The following is a 14775-nucleotide window of genomic DNA, read 5'->3' as shown; positions in this document are numbered from 1 at the left end:
TTGTACGCTATGACCGCAGCCCTCACTACTGTCCGCTTGTACGCTATGACCGCAGCCCTCACTACTGTCTGCTTGTACGCTATGACCGCAGCCCTCACTACTGTCTGCTTGTACGCTATGACCGCAGCCCTCACTACTGTCTGCTTGTACGCTATGACCGCAGACCTCACTACTGTCCGCTTGTACGCTATGACCGCAGACCTCACTACTGTCCGCTTGTACGCTATGACCGCAGCCCTCACTACTGTCCGCTTGTACGCTATGACCGCAGCCCTCACTACTGTCCGCTTGTCTGGTATGACCGCAGCCCTCACTACTGTCCGCTTGTCTGCTATGACTGCAACCCTCACTAGTGTTTTTTTTTTTTTTTTTGCCACAATCACTTATACCATCACGACTACAGAGAGCTGAGCTCCACTTTTCTATGACCATTAAAATAAATTTGCCGGTTTATCAAAGATTTAAGCTAAGTTCACACATAGCGGATTTGCTTTAGAAATTTTCCACAGCAAATCCACCAAAATCCTGTTGGCAATTCCCATCAGATAATCCACAGCACTAGGATTAGATTTGGTCGCAGATTATTACTTCCTCATTGATGTTGATCGGATAATATCACAACAAATGTTTGCTCTTCGTGCAACAAAAACCGATGAACTGCGGATTAAAAAAATCAGGTTAATTTCCAAGCTGAAGAATTCTGTAGCATGTGGATGAGATTTGTTAAAATTCCCACTTGCCTTCTTCATTTTCCATGCGTAAATCCGTACAGAAAATCTGCATTATTTCCATGTAGTGTGAATTTGCCCTTTTATGCGTTGTGAATAGTTGTACTTAGAATTATTATTATTTTTTTTTTACTAAGTGTAATTATGATTATGTGACTAAAGTTTTGTGCATATGTACTTGCAGTAGTTTTATAGATGGTGTGAGCTGGATGTAATAACAGTGTAAAATCAGCATGAATTACCACATTGGCATAGACATAATAAACCTTCCTTGTCAATCATTAAAAAGTGCCCGTCATGCTAGAAACACTGCTAAGACGTAACACCGGGGGAATAAACCCTGAGGTTAGACTTCTGGGACACTGGTTTTAAGGACTTTTTTTTATTATCTCAATCAAAGGTTAGAAACAAAAAGTATATATCTTTCCATTACAATTTAACTCATTTGGGATAAGCAAAGGTGTTGTTTAATTTGTTTAATTATTTTTTGTTATTATGACCAGTAAAAAAAAACCCGTAGGCCAGTTTCACACATTTGACATTTATAGTCCAAGTACAGGCGACAACGTCTGGACCAGCTTTGGGTCTCCCAGCCTAAACTCAATAACCTTAGGGCTCGTGCAGACGACCATATTATCGGCCCGAGTGCGATCCGACAAAACATCGGATCGCGCTCGGATCAGTGTTAGTCTATGGAGCTGTGCACATGTCAAATTTTTTTCGTTGGACAGAGCTGTAGTGGAAGAAGTAGTGGGGAGGGGTGGTGAAAATTTACTGACGTGAATAAGACGTTAAAGGGGTTTTCTCATTAGCTATCTACAAGAGCACAGTGCTAGTCAGCCTCCTGGATTCCTGCTGAGGCTGACACTTGGTTAAAGGGGTATTCCCATCTCTAAGATCCTATCCTAATATGTAGTAGGTGTAGTAATAATAATATTCACAAATACCTCCAATTAGACATGTAGTATAGTTCTTCTGATTAGATATGTCGCTTACTACATGTGCAGGACATTGTAGTAGTTTAAGCTTAGGTATCCATGGTTACGACCACTCATATAGAGACAGTTAGTTGTTTGTGGTCGTAACTAGTGATGAGTGCAAGTGCTCGTTACTCGACTTTGCCTAGGGTGCTGGGGTATGCACCGAGAATCACGGGTCTTCGAGTAACATGTTCGAGTCCCCGCAGCCACATGTTTCGCAGCTGTTAGCCACAAAACATGCGGGCATTGCCGACAAACATGGCTAATCTACGCATGTTTTGTGGTTGTCTAAGGCTGTGTTCACACGATGCGTATTTCATGCGTTTCCGCGGCGTTTTTGCAGTTGCGTAAACGCCGCGGAAACGCATGAAAAACGCATGGTAGAAGGGCAGCAATGTTCCCCAATGGAAATCCGCATGTGCTGTGCCCATGATGCGGATTTTTCCGCAGCGTTAACGCTGCGGTCAAAAATCCGCAGCATGTCTATTAATTTTGCGGAAACGCGGCGATTTCGCCGCCATTGACTTGCATTAGAACGCGCCAATTCCGCAAGACAGCATTTGTACTTGCGTAATTGGTGCGTTCTAATGTGCGGATGGTACCCGGGTGTGGAGGAGAGGAGAGTCTCATCCACACCCAGGTACCATTAAAAAAGCTGTAAAAAGAAGAATAAAATAAAAAATAAATGTATTCTTACCTTCTGTCGGCCCGCACAGCGCTCCCGCTTGGTTCCCGGCACTTGCAGTGAGTTGTAGGACCTGCGGTGACGTCAGAGTCATGTGACGGGTCACGTGACGCTGACGTCGGCAGGTCTTTCAATTCAAAGTTGCCGGCAGCCGGGAGAACGGAGTGAGCAGGACAGCGCGGGCCATCAGAGGTAAGTATATACACTCTCTCGGTTCACACTGTATAAATCCATGCTGTTTGCATGGATTTATATAGTGTGACCTAGTTATCAAGCACTTTCCAGGTGATGCTAAAATCGCCTGGAAAGCGCTTGTCAATCTGCATGCGGAAACGCATGTGAATCTGCATGTGGATCCGCATGTATTCTGCAGGAAAAACGCATGCACAATCTGCATGCGTTTTTTCTGCCAGGGAGATGCAGAAATGATGCAGAAATTTTCTGCTTCATTTCTGCATCGTGTGCACATACCCTAACAGCTGTGAAACATGCGCCCGTGGGGACTCGAACATGTCACTCGAGCACCCGTGATACTTGGTGCATACCCGGACACCGTAGGCAAACTCCAGTAACGAGCATTTGCGCTCATCACTAGTCATAACCATGGAAACCTAAGCTATTGCAATGTCCTGCACATGGGGTAAGCAACTTAGCGATCCAGAAGAACTGTACTACAATTCTTAGAGGAGGTATTTGCTAATATTATTATTATTAGACATGCTACATATTGGGGTAGGATCTTGGAGATGGTTCGAACTGTACAGTCTCTGATGCTGCAAGTAGAGTCAACTTTGCCATGGTAGCACTGGAGGAGCACAGGGTTGACTGAAGCTGAATCCAGCGATCCGGCCAGCTTCAGAGCAGCGCTTACAAGCTCTACAACAAAGAGCTTGTAAGTCCTTGCCTCAGAAACCGGCTACCACTGATAAACTGCAGAAGTGGTCGGTAACCTAGTCAATGAGCAGTAAACAATAAAATTAAAAATCCCTCCATTCTTCGTTTTTTTTTTTTTAAAGGAATTTTAACCATTTATCATGTTGAGACAACCTCTTTACTTGTTTTTATGGAAAGACAGATCATGCGACCGCTTGCGAAGACCATGTTTGGCGTTTTATAGCGCCATCAATTGGATGCTTGTAAACTGCACAGTGTAAATTGTGCGGGCTTGTAAAGCTGACGCTGTCCTCACAGTATCCATATCCATACACAAGGCAGCATTATATGGCTGTATCTGCCCTGTGTGTGCATACCGTTAGGGCACGGGCGAGTTATAGAACATTGATGTTGAATATGGCACATGTGCACATAATTGGGGGTAAGGATAACACATTTATTGGCCTGCATTCCCCTCTGGAGGCTTTTTCAATGCTTCCAGTGCTCTGTCACATATGGCATCCAGTTTCCTGTCAGTGCAAAATGTACTCGGTGACACAATGCCTTAGTGTGCATGGGATACAATTAGGGTGGGATTTCTGCTTTTGAGGGGAGCTGTCAGGTCAGGATAACGGATTGATGTTGACTGACACATCTCCTGCACCGGGCTGCAGATCTCACAGCTTTCCGCACAGTTGCAGCTTTCTGAGATCCCCTTATATGGCCTGATCTGCGCACTTCCCTAACCTTTCTATGTTGCAAGCCTTTACAATATAGGAAGTAAAGCACAGCAGCAGGCCCTGTACACACACGCCTGCATCTCACACAGATCCCTGCCCGTTACAGCTGTGGCTGACGCACGGCTACGGGAATCTGGTCACATTGTTGTGTCTTCTACTAATGGTCCAGAGCCCAGGGCCGACAGCAATGTCTGTGCATAGTGTAGACTAACTGCATCTACTGTCACTCCGCTTCCTCTAAAAGCCCATTCAATACATAAAAGTCGGACATTTGGAGACATCAGCCAGCCATCTAATGTGCATGGGGTCTTACCGATTGTCCCGACATATGATGTCAGGATAGAAAAGGATCCAGCAATTGGAATTTCAGCACACGATCCTTTTTTTTTTGGTGCAGTGATAAATCACTGCCCGAAGAGTCTTATCAATGTCACTCCCATAGAGGACAAGCCGAGGGGTACTGTATATGGGGGAGTCACCTGCACGATCATTCACCTGACAGCTATCAAATATGTATGGGGTTCTGAAGCATCTGTCATGGCAAGAACATAATAATATCAACCCTTTACAAATCATTAGTGCGGCCTCAGCTGGAATAGAAAGGAGCCTCAAAACTGATGAGGGCATAGAGGGTCTTAAAATTATTTAAAGGGGGTATTCCCATCTCCATGATCCTATCCCAAAATGTAGTTAGTGTAATAATAATAATATTAGCTAAATCTTCCAATTAGAAATGCAGTATAGTTCTTCTGACTATGTCACTTACCCCATGTGCAGGGCATTGCAGTAACTTCAGTATCCATGGTTACGACCACTCATATAGTAAAAGTTGTTAGTGGTCGTAAGCATGGATACCTAAGCTACTGCAATGCCTTCCACATGGGGTAAGGGACATAGAAAGTCAGAAGAACTACTACATTTCTAATTGGAGGTATTTGCTAATACCTCCAATTAGAAATGTAGTATAGTCCTTCTGATTCACTATGTCACTTATCCCATGTGCAGGGCACTACAGTAGCTTAAGTGTCCATGGTTATGACCACTCATGTAGCGACAGTTAGTTGTTAGTGGTTGTAACCATGGATACCTAAGCTGCTGTAATGCCCTGCACATGGGGTAAGTGACATAGTCAGAAGAACTATACTGCATTTCTAATTGGAGGTATTTGCTAATATTATTATGATACCTACTACATATTGGGATAGGATCTTGGAGATGGGAATACCCCTTGAAGGTGCATTTATACAACCCCACAAACACTTGTTATCGGCCCATGTATACATGCCAGCGAACACCCCGACAAACGAGTGTTTTTATGCCAATTGGCAGCACATTGTCCCTTGTTATCAGCAGCATATCCCCTGTTTACATGATGGTGTATGAGGATAAAACATCGCATTAGTAATCGTTCTGTTCCCAGATCAACAAGTGCAGGTTAGCTTGTATATACCTGATTGGCGCTCAGAAGGGCGCAGTCAGTATAAGATCAGTCCGCAGTGCTCGGACTGGCCGGCGGCTCTACCCACCCGAGCCTGACAGCTGCATAAAAATACATGAAGCTGTACCGCTCAGGCCGGGAGAGCGGCCGGCCAGTCCGAGCACCGCAGTCTGATCTCTGTCTGATTTATTTGGCCGTCTGACTGCGCCCTTATCAAAACCGGGGTGTGTAAATGCACCACTAGTCTCGGGAGGAGGTGTGGATGTGATAAGTTTATACTTAGGAACCCCTGACCCTCGTGATTACTACTCCATCTGGAGGGACAGGGCTGATGAGGATTTCTGGGCTTGGTCTCCTTGTAGATGTCTGCAGCAGTGCCTTTCTGTGTACAGAGTGGTGTTTCTTCCCATGCCACCCCGAGAGGAAAATGACTAACTATCCAGCTCTGTCTGGCAGGAAGCCTGGGAAACTGAGCAACAGCCATGAGTACAAACCCTCCTTTCTACTGCACAGAGGTGAATGAAGGCCTGTGTTATCCCACACTGCTGTAACATAGGGATGGATGTAACAGACAGATGGCATACTGATAGAGGATGGAGATTGTGAGCTCCGATGGGGACAGTGATGCCGCTACCTGTAAAGCTGTGGGATTAATGGTGCTATATAAGCCAGGAAAATAAATATATAAACTATATGCAAACCCACCCTGTCCATACAGATCTGTCAAGTGTGACCCCCCAATGGCTGCTCAGATGGTGCAGTGGGCACTCTTGATGTCCAGCTGACACTTTTATATTCCACCATGCTGTATGCAGAGCTGGGGCCATCCATTCCTCCTCTGCTGTGCAGCTTTGTGACTATATGACCAGACTGATGGAGCAGGTGCTGGAGCAGTGGCAGGCCGGCTTCGCGGCCGGGGGCTCAGCATCCCCTGTGCTGCTGCTGGAAGGCGCAGGGTTGCCCTATATGCCCTAATATGGGCATGCAGGCTGCAGGGGCGGGGCCGGCCGCGTCATCGCGCTGCAGGGAGGGGAGCGAGCAGACGCCTGGGACTTTCCTTTTTTGGAAGCATGAAACCTTCCCGGACCGGAGTCTGCGCAGTGCGCTCCTGTGCACGGGGCGGGGGCGGTAGCGGCGGCTGTGCCCACGGTGCAGCTGGCGTCACCGGCACCGGGCTGTGTGCGACAGTCCGTTGAGCTCTTTGTGCTGTGACATGCACTATGCAGCCGAGCACACGGCGCCAGTCACATCCGCTATTTCTGTTTTTACTAGATGCACTCATTTGTCACTTGTTTCATGTCACTGTTCAGATGATAATGTAATCATTGAATATTATAATTTACACCTTGTGCTGAGATTATCCATAAGCAAAACTATGTACATTATATATATATATATATATATATATATATTATTATTAGTATTTTTTTTTTTTTTTTTTTTAAATCCCTTAGACCTGGTGAGGCTGGTGTACTTACCGCGAAAATCAATGTCACAGGCTGGCTAGGTCTAATTTAAATAAATTGTCAAATACTCAGCCCCTTCTTAGATGTCGTATGATAAATAATGTAAAATAAAAATAACATAACTGCCATAGGCACCGGGATTTCCATGTGCTCTTCCTTAAATTGTTATGCCATGTGAAGGCTGCAGCCAATCAGTGACCACTAGCAGGCTGCAGTTATCGCACTTCATTCCTATGTCCTTGTTTCGTCTGAGGGAAGTGTGAGCAAAGCAGCCCATGATTGGCTGCAGAGACGTCATGCAACGTCCGGTGCCAACATCGCTGGAACAGCCCTTGTGCCAAAAACAAGGAACTTATTTTTTATTTTACATTGGAAAATACATTATTTTTAAGAAGCGGTTGTCCACAGGTATTTTGACATGGATTTTCAAAGTAAATATGCCAGCCTCATCAGGTCTAAGAGCTCTGTTTAAAGGGGGTTGTCCTGTCTTATGATTTTGATGACCTATTAGCGGGGTGTAAACCGTGCACCTGATGATTCTGAGATTACTACACAGTTTTTAACCTCTTCTCAACTTTTAGTTTTGTTCTTTCCTCCCCTTCTTCCAAGAGCCATAACTTCTTTGATTTCCCATCCACATCGCCGTACGAGGTCTTGTTTCTTACAAGACAAGTTGTAGTTTTGAATGACCCCATTCATTTTGCCTTATAACTTACTGAAAAACCTGGAAACATTCCAATTTGGGTGAAATAGTGAAAAAAAAATACAGTTCCTCCATTTTTCTTTTTTTTTTTCTTTACAGTGTTCTTTTTACAGTAATAATGAACTTGATTCTTCAGGTCAATACAATTATGGCGACACCAAACTTACATAATTCCTTTTATAGTTCACTGCTTTTAAAAATTTAGCCATTTTCAGAGACTTTTCAATCCATTTTTTTTTTGCAGGATGGGGAAAAAAAAATATAATATTTTTATTTTGTTATTTTTTTGAGATCTGCAGAAATGTACACATTTTTTTGCATTTATTGGCGCTCTATTTTTAAAGCGCACCTGTCAGCAGGATTATGCTTAGTGAACTACATACACTGTCAGGTGGGCGCCGTTACACTGAGTAAAATGATACCTTTGTTGATGAAATTTGTCCTGTGGTTCTTTATAATCTTTATTTTCATGTCTGCCATAATGATATGCTTGTGCGAAAGATGCTACTGTGCGGGCGCAGGCGGAAATTTTGGGTGATGTAAATTTCACATTGGCAAAGAAATTACACAGACAATATTTAAAATAGTAGGCAGGTGACCTGTCAGAGGCCAGAGATAGGCACACATAATGAGAGCACCTGCTACAGCCCCTCCCTAAAGTCCCGCCCCAGAGCACGAGCATATCATTATGGCAGACCTGAAAATAAAGATTATAAAAGAACCACAGGACGGATTTCATCATCAAAGGTATTATTTTAATCACTGTAACGGTGCCCACCTGACAGTGTATGTAGTTTACTGAGCACAATCCTGCTCAGTCACTGGCAGATCTGCCATGCCTGGGGTGCACCTGGTGAAATTGCTGGAAATGTGATTATATTTTGATAATAATAAATCATTTTTATATTTATAATTTTATATTATTACTTTTTAAATATTTTTTTATAGCCTCTTTAGAGGCCTTGAACCTGCAGTTGTTTGATCGCTTGTACAATGGACCGCAATAATTTATAATTGCAATTTGACAGTTTACTGATCTGTTATGAAGCCCACTATAAGGCTGGACTTCACTGGTGCATCAAGGTAGTGGCAATAGGGGTCTTCGACATGCCATGGTAACCCGCAGTTGCGTCTTGTGGGGGAGTGATGGGAGAAAATATGGAGTCTTCTTTATCCATGCGCACCCTATGTCTGTCGTACACATGTGGCAGGGAGGATGATGAGGGTTAAACACTGTATATCCTGAGAAAAAAATTTTAAACCTCTCCTATTCTCTCCTGGGGATGCCCACCTGTGTATAACACACACCTGCTCTTACACTTCACACTTCCCAGAGTGAAGAAATAAGTGTAACTTACCACACCAGTCCAGGATACCTTCTGTGGTGGTCTCTACTGGAACCAGAAGTGATAGCGTCCCACCCATCAGTCTCCTGATCACTTTCTGCTCCTACAGAGACCACCAATGTGTCATTGCTGGAGCCGGCGAGGGATTGGTGTAGTAATTTACACTTATTTTGGTATTTCTTCACTGTGGCAAGTATTGTCACCCTATACATTTACAAGGGTCTGGGTTTAAACTTGTCAAGTTGAAAAATGGTGTCTGATCTGCGGGCAGGATGATTGATAGACATTTTTGTGCGGAAAAGATTCAGTAAAACTTGTGTTTCATTCATTCAAATCCCTGGTGTTTGTATATAAAGGAGTCTAGGGGGCCGTGCTATTCAGTGATTGGCAGTCTTCCCTGTGCTGTGCATGCAATCAATCACTGAGTAGCACCGCCCACTGGACTCCTATGTGTACAAACACCAGGGATTTCAATGAGTAAAATGCAAGTTATACTGAATCTTTTTCAAGAAACCTATATATCATTCTGCTCAGTTTCGCCTCTATACTGCGCTGTCCGCAGATCGGACTGCATGTACAATGTGACAGGTTCCCTTTAAAGAGGGTATCCAGGCTTTGCCTGTTATTTCATCGCTATATACAGTACCTCTGTACAGGATGCTATATATATATATATATATATATATATATATATATATATATATATATATGATCCTGTCGCAGGCTGACAGTGTTTAGGTTCCTTTTCCTGCACTTTGAACCGGTTTTGTCTTCTTTTCCTGCAGCAGGTCATTGTAATCCTTTTCCTCTTTGACCCGATGAGGGAGCTCAAGCTGTCCGCAAATCCTCCTGCAGAATCGATTATGTAGGTTTATAAGGGAAGCTTAGCACATCATAGACTCTATAGGCTCTAGTAACCTGTTGGGCCAAATAAAATAAAAGACGCAACACAGCGGCCCACAACATATTTCTAGGGACTTTGGCACTTGGATGACATCCAATTAGTTCCAGTGATACTTTGTAAAACTTGGCTCATGAGTCAGTGGGTGATGTCATTGTGTTGTGGTACCCCTGCCTTGTAAGGTCTGTGATGAAGCCAAAGTTTATTGCTCATGATTTAATTTGCTTAAGAAAGTAAATTAATAACATTCACCAGGCACCTGATCTCTGCGTTCAGAACATTACACCCTAGTACACTCAAAGTGCTAAGTGGAGACACCTGATATAATTCACCATCACCAGCTACTCTGCTTCCAAATAGCAACAAGAGAGATTTTTTTATGTTGCGCCAAAAAATCCACCTAAAATCAAATAAAGCAACAATAATGGTAGTTGTGTTTTATGATGACCCTGGATTTTAAGCTGGGTAACTTTATTGTTATCGATAATTGGGATTTTTGAGCTTTAATCTTGATAGGCGATCAGTGTGTAATTGTTGGGAGTTTGATCCAGAGATCACCACTAGTGATGAGCTAGTGTTACGCTCGCGCCCCGACTGACTGGCGTGAGCGTGATTAGTGATCCCACTGTACCATGAACCGAGGAGTGCCTGGAGGGGCGTAACTAAGTATCAACCCGATCCGACCAAGGTCGCACGGCGGCTTAGTCGACTCCGTGAACCAAGGAGGAACCGAGCAGAGGGACCAGGTGCTACTCCAGGTCAGACCCCCGTCACAGTTGTTGACCTACACCGGGGAATGCAGGAACAGGCAGGTAGACTGGCATACAGGCAGGTGGGTATTTGCAGGCACGGCTGGTATGCAGACAGGTGGGTACTGGCAAGTATGGCTGGTATGCAGACAGGTGGGCACTGGCAAGCACGGCTGGTATGCAGACAGGTGGGCACTGGCAAGCACGGCTGGTATGCAGACAAGTGGGCACTGGCAAGCACGGCTGGTATGCAGACAGGTGGGTACTGGCAAGCACGGCTGGAGTGCAGACAGGGAGGTACTAGCAGGTAGGAGCGCAGGCTGGATAGGCTCCAGTACAGACTGGGAGACAGGTTCAGAGCCGCAGATGCGGTAGTCAAGCAGAGTAAAGCGAAACCGCCGGAGCGGAGGACAAGGCAGAGCAGAGAGGAACTGCTGGTGCGGTGAGCAAGCAGAACGGAGCGAAAACCGCAGGTGTGGTGGGCAAGGCAGAGCAGAGCGGAACCGCCGGAGCGGTGGACAAGGCAGAGCAGAGAGGAACCGCCGGAGCGGTGGACAAGGCAGAGCAGAGAGGAACCGCCGGAGCGGTGGACAAGGCAGAGCAGAGAGGAACCGCCGGAGCGGTGGACGAGGCAGAGCAGAGCGAAACCGCAGGTGCGGTGGACGAGGCAGAGCAGAGCGAAACCGCAGGTGCGGTAGACAAGGCTGAGCAGAGCAAAACCGCAGGTGCGGTGGACGAGGCAGAGCAAAGCGAAACCGCAGGTGCAGTAGACAAGGCTGAGCAGAGCGAAACCGCAGGTGCGGTGGACAAGGCTGAGCAGAGCGAAACCGCAGGTGCGGTGGACAAGGCTGAGCAGAGCGAAACCGCAGGTGCGGTGGACAAGGCTGAGCAGAGCGAAACCGCAGGTGCGGTGGACAAGGCAGAGCAGAGCGGAGCGGTGGGCAAGGCAGAGCAGAGAGAAGCCGCCGGAGCGGTGGGTAAGGCAGAGCAGAGGGAAGCCGCCGGAGCGGTGGGCAAGTCAGAGCAGAGAGAAACCGCTGGCGCGGTGAGCAAGTCAGAGCAGAGAGAAGCCGCCGGAGCTGTGGGTAAGGCAGAGCAGAGGGAAGCCGCCGGAGCTGTGGGCAAGTCAGAGCAGAGAGAAACCGCTAGCGCAGAGAGCAAGCAGAGCCGAACAGGGCTGAAGGTGCAGGTAGAGAGAACAGGGCTCTGTTCACATGAAACAGACTGGAAAACACAGGAAGATGGCTAGAACACAGGAGGAAGATATGGAGGAAGGTAAAAGGGACAAGCAGAACCAGATACACACAAGGTACTTACTATGAAGTAGCGAGTGGACACAAAACTCACAAACAGAAGTACAGAGACAACGAGTAGGAGTTAGGTGCAGGTTCAGATACTGCAGTAAAAGGGAAGGTACGGACATAGAGACAAACAGGTAACAGGCTAGGATACAGTTCAGACAGGAACTGCTACTGCAATGAGATACAAGAACGAGCCTGGGTATACAGCCCTCAGACTGGCGGAAACAGACAAGATACAGGACAGGACCTGGCAATTCAGTTGAAAAGACAAACTGAGTGAAGGTGTTGCTCAGGCACCTCCTTCTGGGTGGAGAGGGCTTAAATATCCAGTGACTCACAGCAATAGGCTGGAGACGCATTAGGGGTGCGCCCACAGCAGCTATAAGAATCAGGAAGTAACCGGGCCGCCGCCCTAAGCAGTCAGTCAAGAGACATGCACACAGCATGAACTGGAGCAAGGTTTGCAGGCTGCACTGACAGGTAAGATTGCGGTCTTGCATAGTGGGAGGTGGTGCACTATGCAAGCACGCCGCCAGGGATGTTACAGCTAGTATGTTCAGATAACCCTTTCAGCGAGTATGCTCAGGCGAGTACTGTTTGACAGCTTTAATACATGTGAGGAATGAAAAATAAGCATTCCTCACATGTATTAAAGCTGTAAAACAGTCGCAAATCATGCACACGGGAGTGATTCAAACATATCACCGAGTACGCTGAAGGTACTCGCCCGAGCATACTTGCCGAAAGAGTTAACCAAACATACTCGCTCATCACTAATCACCACTGATCAACAGAAAGAAATCTCTTCACTACAATACCCAACAGAAGTTCTGCTTTTGAGCAGCTGTGAAGGATATAGCTAATTTAGGCACAATCCCACTGACATAGATTGCTTAGGGTATGTGTACAAAGCACTTAAAGGGGTGATTCAGTCATCTAATAAAAGTCTGCAGACACTCCATGTGACTGCAGACTTCTAAATCTTTACAGTGTGCTCACTGCATGCTGTTAAGGTTCTATTATTATTATTCTATTAATATTGCCGGTGAAAGCAGGCTGTCAATTGACAGCAATTATTCCATTTGCATACTTCCAGCCACATTCCGACTAGACTTGCTTGGCCTTGCTCAGTTCACTTTTTTGTGATCGAGGCTGTGCACGTCTAGTCGACAAGTGACTGCATGTATGCAAATCGGCGCCAATGCCGAAGAATCCTGACAGTGTGCATGCTATAAGGATTCTGAAGCCACATAGAGTGACTGCAGACTTTTACTGGAAACCCCCTTTAAAGCGTTATTCTCATGATTGATGTTCAGGAGCTCAACACTCCCCTGCCTCCCTGCTTGCCTGGGGCGGTGTGCTTCTGATGATTGACAGTTCGGACCCGTGGGATGGCTGACTCCTTGCCCATAATGTGCTCTTTCACACAATACTAAGGCAATTTTGCCTGTGCAGCATCGGAGGAGCACAGTGACACTGACGATGGACCAAAATCCCATTTCCTGTTTTGTTTCTACAGCTGCTGAGGATATCGGCATAAACCGGGAACCTCCACAGAGTCCAGCAACAGGGAATGGGGAGAAAGGCAACTTAAAGGGGTATTCCGGTAGGTAAAAGTTACACTAGATTAGTGGCGGTTCTGTCTATCTACATAGGTAATAGTTTGCAGTGATTGGCGGTGTGCTATGGGTACGGTCCCTGTGTCGCAGTCACTTTTGCATTGCTCTGCAGACTGCTGCCCTTTGGCCTCTCTGCCTTGCACGTACCTGGACAGTGACGCAGAGCCCTAGGTAGGGTGTGTACAGCCAGTCATTACTGGGGGAGATAGCATTGGGTGTGTTTGGAATGTAACATTAGCTGCTCCTGCCGAGGGTGTGAAAACCCCAGCAGTCTCCCAGCAGTCAGCGCCACCTTTCTTCTGTTTCTTGTGTGCTAAATCTTCACCTGTATGGGTCAAAGTGCTTACACATGTGATCAGTGAGGTATTTGTACAAGTTGTTTCCCTGTTGCTGAACATTACTGTATAAGATGACTGTACATAAGATGTGGGGGGTGAGAACCGCAGAATGCTAAGAAATGCATAAAAAAAATTGCAGTACTTCTAACCTTAGGCCACGTTCACACGTTGTTTATTTGGTCAGTATTTTACATCAGTATTTTTAAGTCAAAACCAGGAGTGGGTGATAAATGCAGAAGTGGTGACTTGTTTCTATTAGACTTTTCCTCTGATTGTTCCACTCCTGGTTTTGGCTTACAAATACTGATGTAAAATACTGACCAAATACTGAACGTGTGAATGTGGCCTTAAACTCTGTATCTCCTTTGATCTTTTTTTTTTTGTCTAACATTACAATCGAATAAATATTTGAGGAAATGTGTCTCCAGAGATCATCCAATCTCAACTCTTCCTCCTGCAGCAGGAGCTTCTCCCCTTGTATTTGGAGTTGTTAAGCCCTATCCCTTTACTATACCCCGCCTGTTCCTTAGCTAAAAGTGGGACAGATCAGCAAGAGATTAAACCCTGGAGTATGTGTACAAAACTGATTCAAGAAGGGTTTTTTTGCTGGTTGATATATGGATAGTATATCAGTTTGCAATTTTGTATTGTTAAAGGGGTATTCTTACCATTAAAATAACATCTTATATGAGTGTCCATCATTAAAAAGCTCCTTGATCCTAATATTGTTTGTACATTACTGCCATTATTTATACCCCCTATAAGCAGCAGGAACATGTACTCTTGTAAGAGCAAAAAAAACCCAAACATTATATATATATATATATATATATATATATATATATATATATACACATATATATATATATATACACATATATATACACATACATATACTGCTCAAAAAA

The 14775-nt window shown here is 45.3% G+C and overlaps 1 protein-coding gene across 8 annotated transcripts in view; it reads left to right on the top strand.

Annotated features, from left to right (window-relative positions):
- Nucleotides 1-14775, top strand: part of MUS81 (MUS81 structure-specific endonuclease subunit) — an 88546-nt gene that overhangs the window by 34132 nt on the left and 39639 nt on the right. For 2 of the 8 annotated variants that reach the window (XM_073658396.1, XM_073658400.1), the window contains exons 1-2: nt 12320-12390; nt 13430-13516. The exons of 1 other annotated variant lie outside the window; for it this stretch is intronic. The gene's annotated coding sequence lies outside the window, so the exon portion shown is untranslated. Of the gene's footprint in view, nt 1-7277; nt 7319-9800; nt 9825-12319; nt 12391-13429; nt 13517-13786; nt 13893-14775 lie in introns of those variants that run through there. 5 more of the 8 variants (XM_073658395.1, XM_073658397.1, XM_073658398.1 and 2 more) reach the window with 4 other exon arrangements.

The sequence above is a fragment of the Phyllobates terribilis genome, unplaced genomic scaffold (assembly GCF_046119375.1).
Source record: "Phyllobates terribilis strain yellow unplaced genomic scaffold, ASM4611937v1 Scaffold_13__5_contigs__length_258822181, whole genome shotgun sequence".
Lineage (NCBI taxonomy): Eukaryota > Metazoa > Chordata > Amphibia > Anura > Dendrobatidae > Phyllobates > Phyllobates terribilis.
The sequence above is the reverse complement of the archived record's forward strand: the minus strand, read 5'-3'. Positions and strand labels throughout refer to the sequence as shown.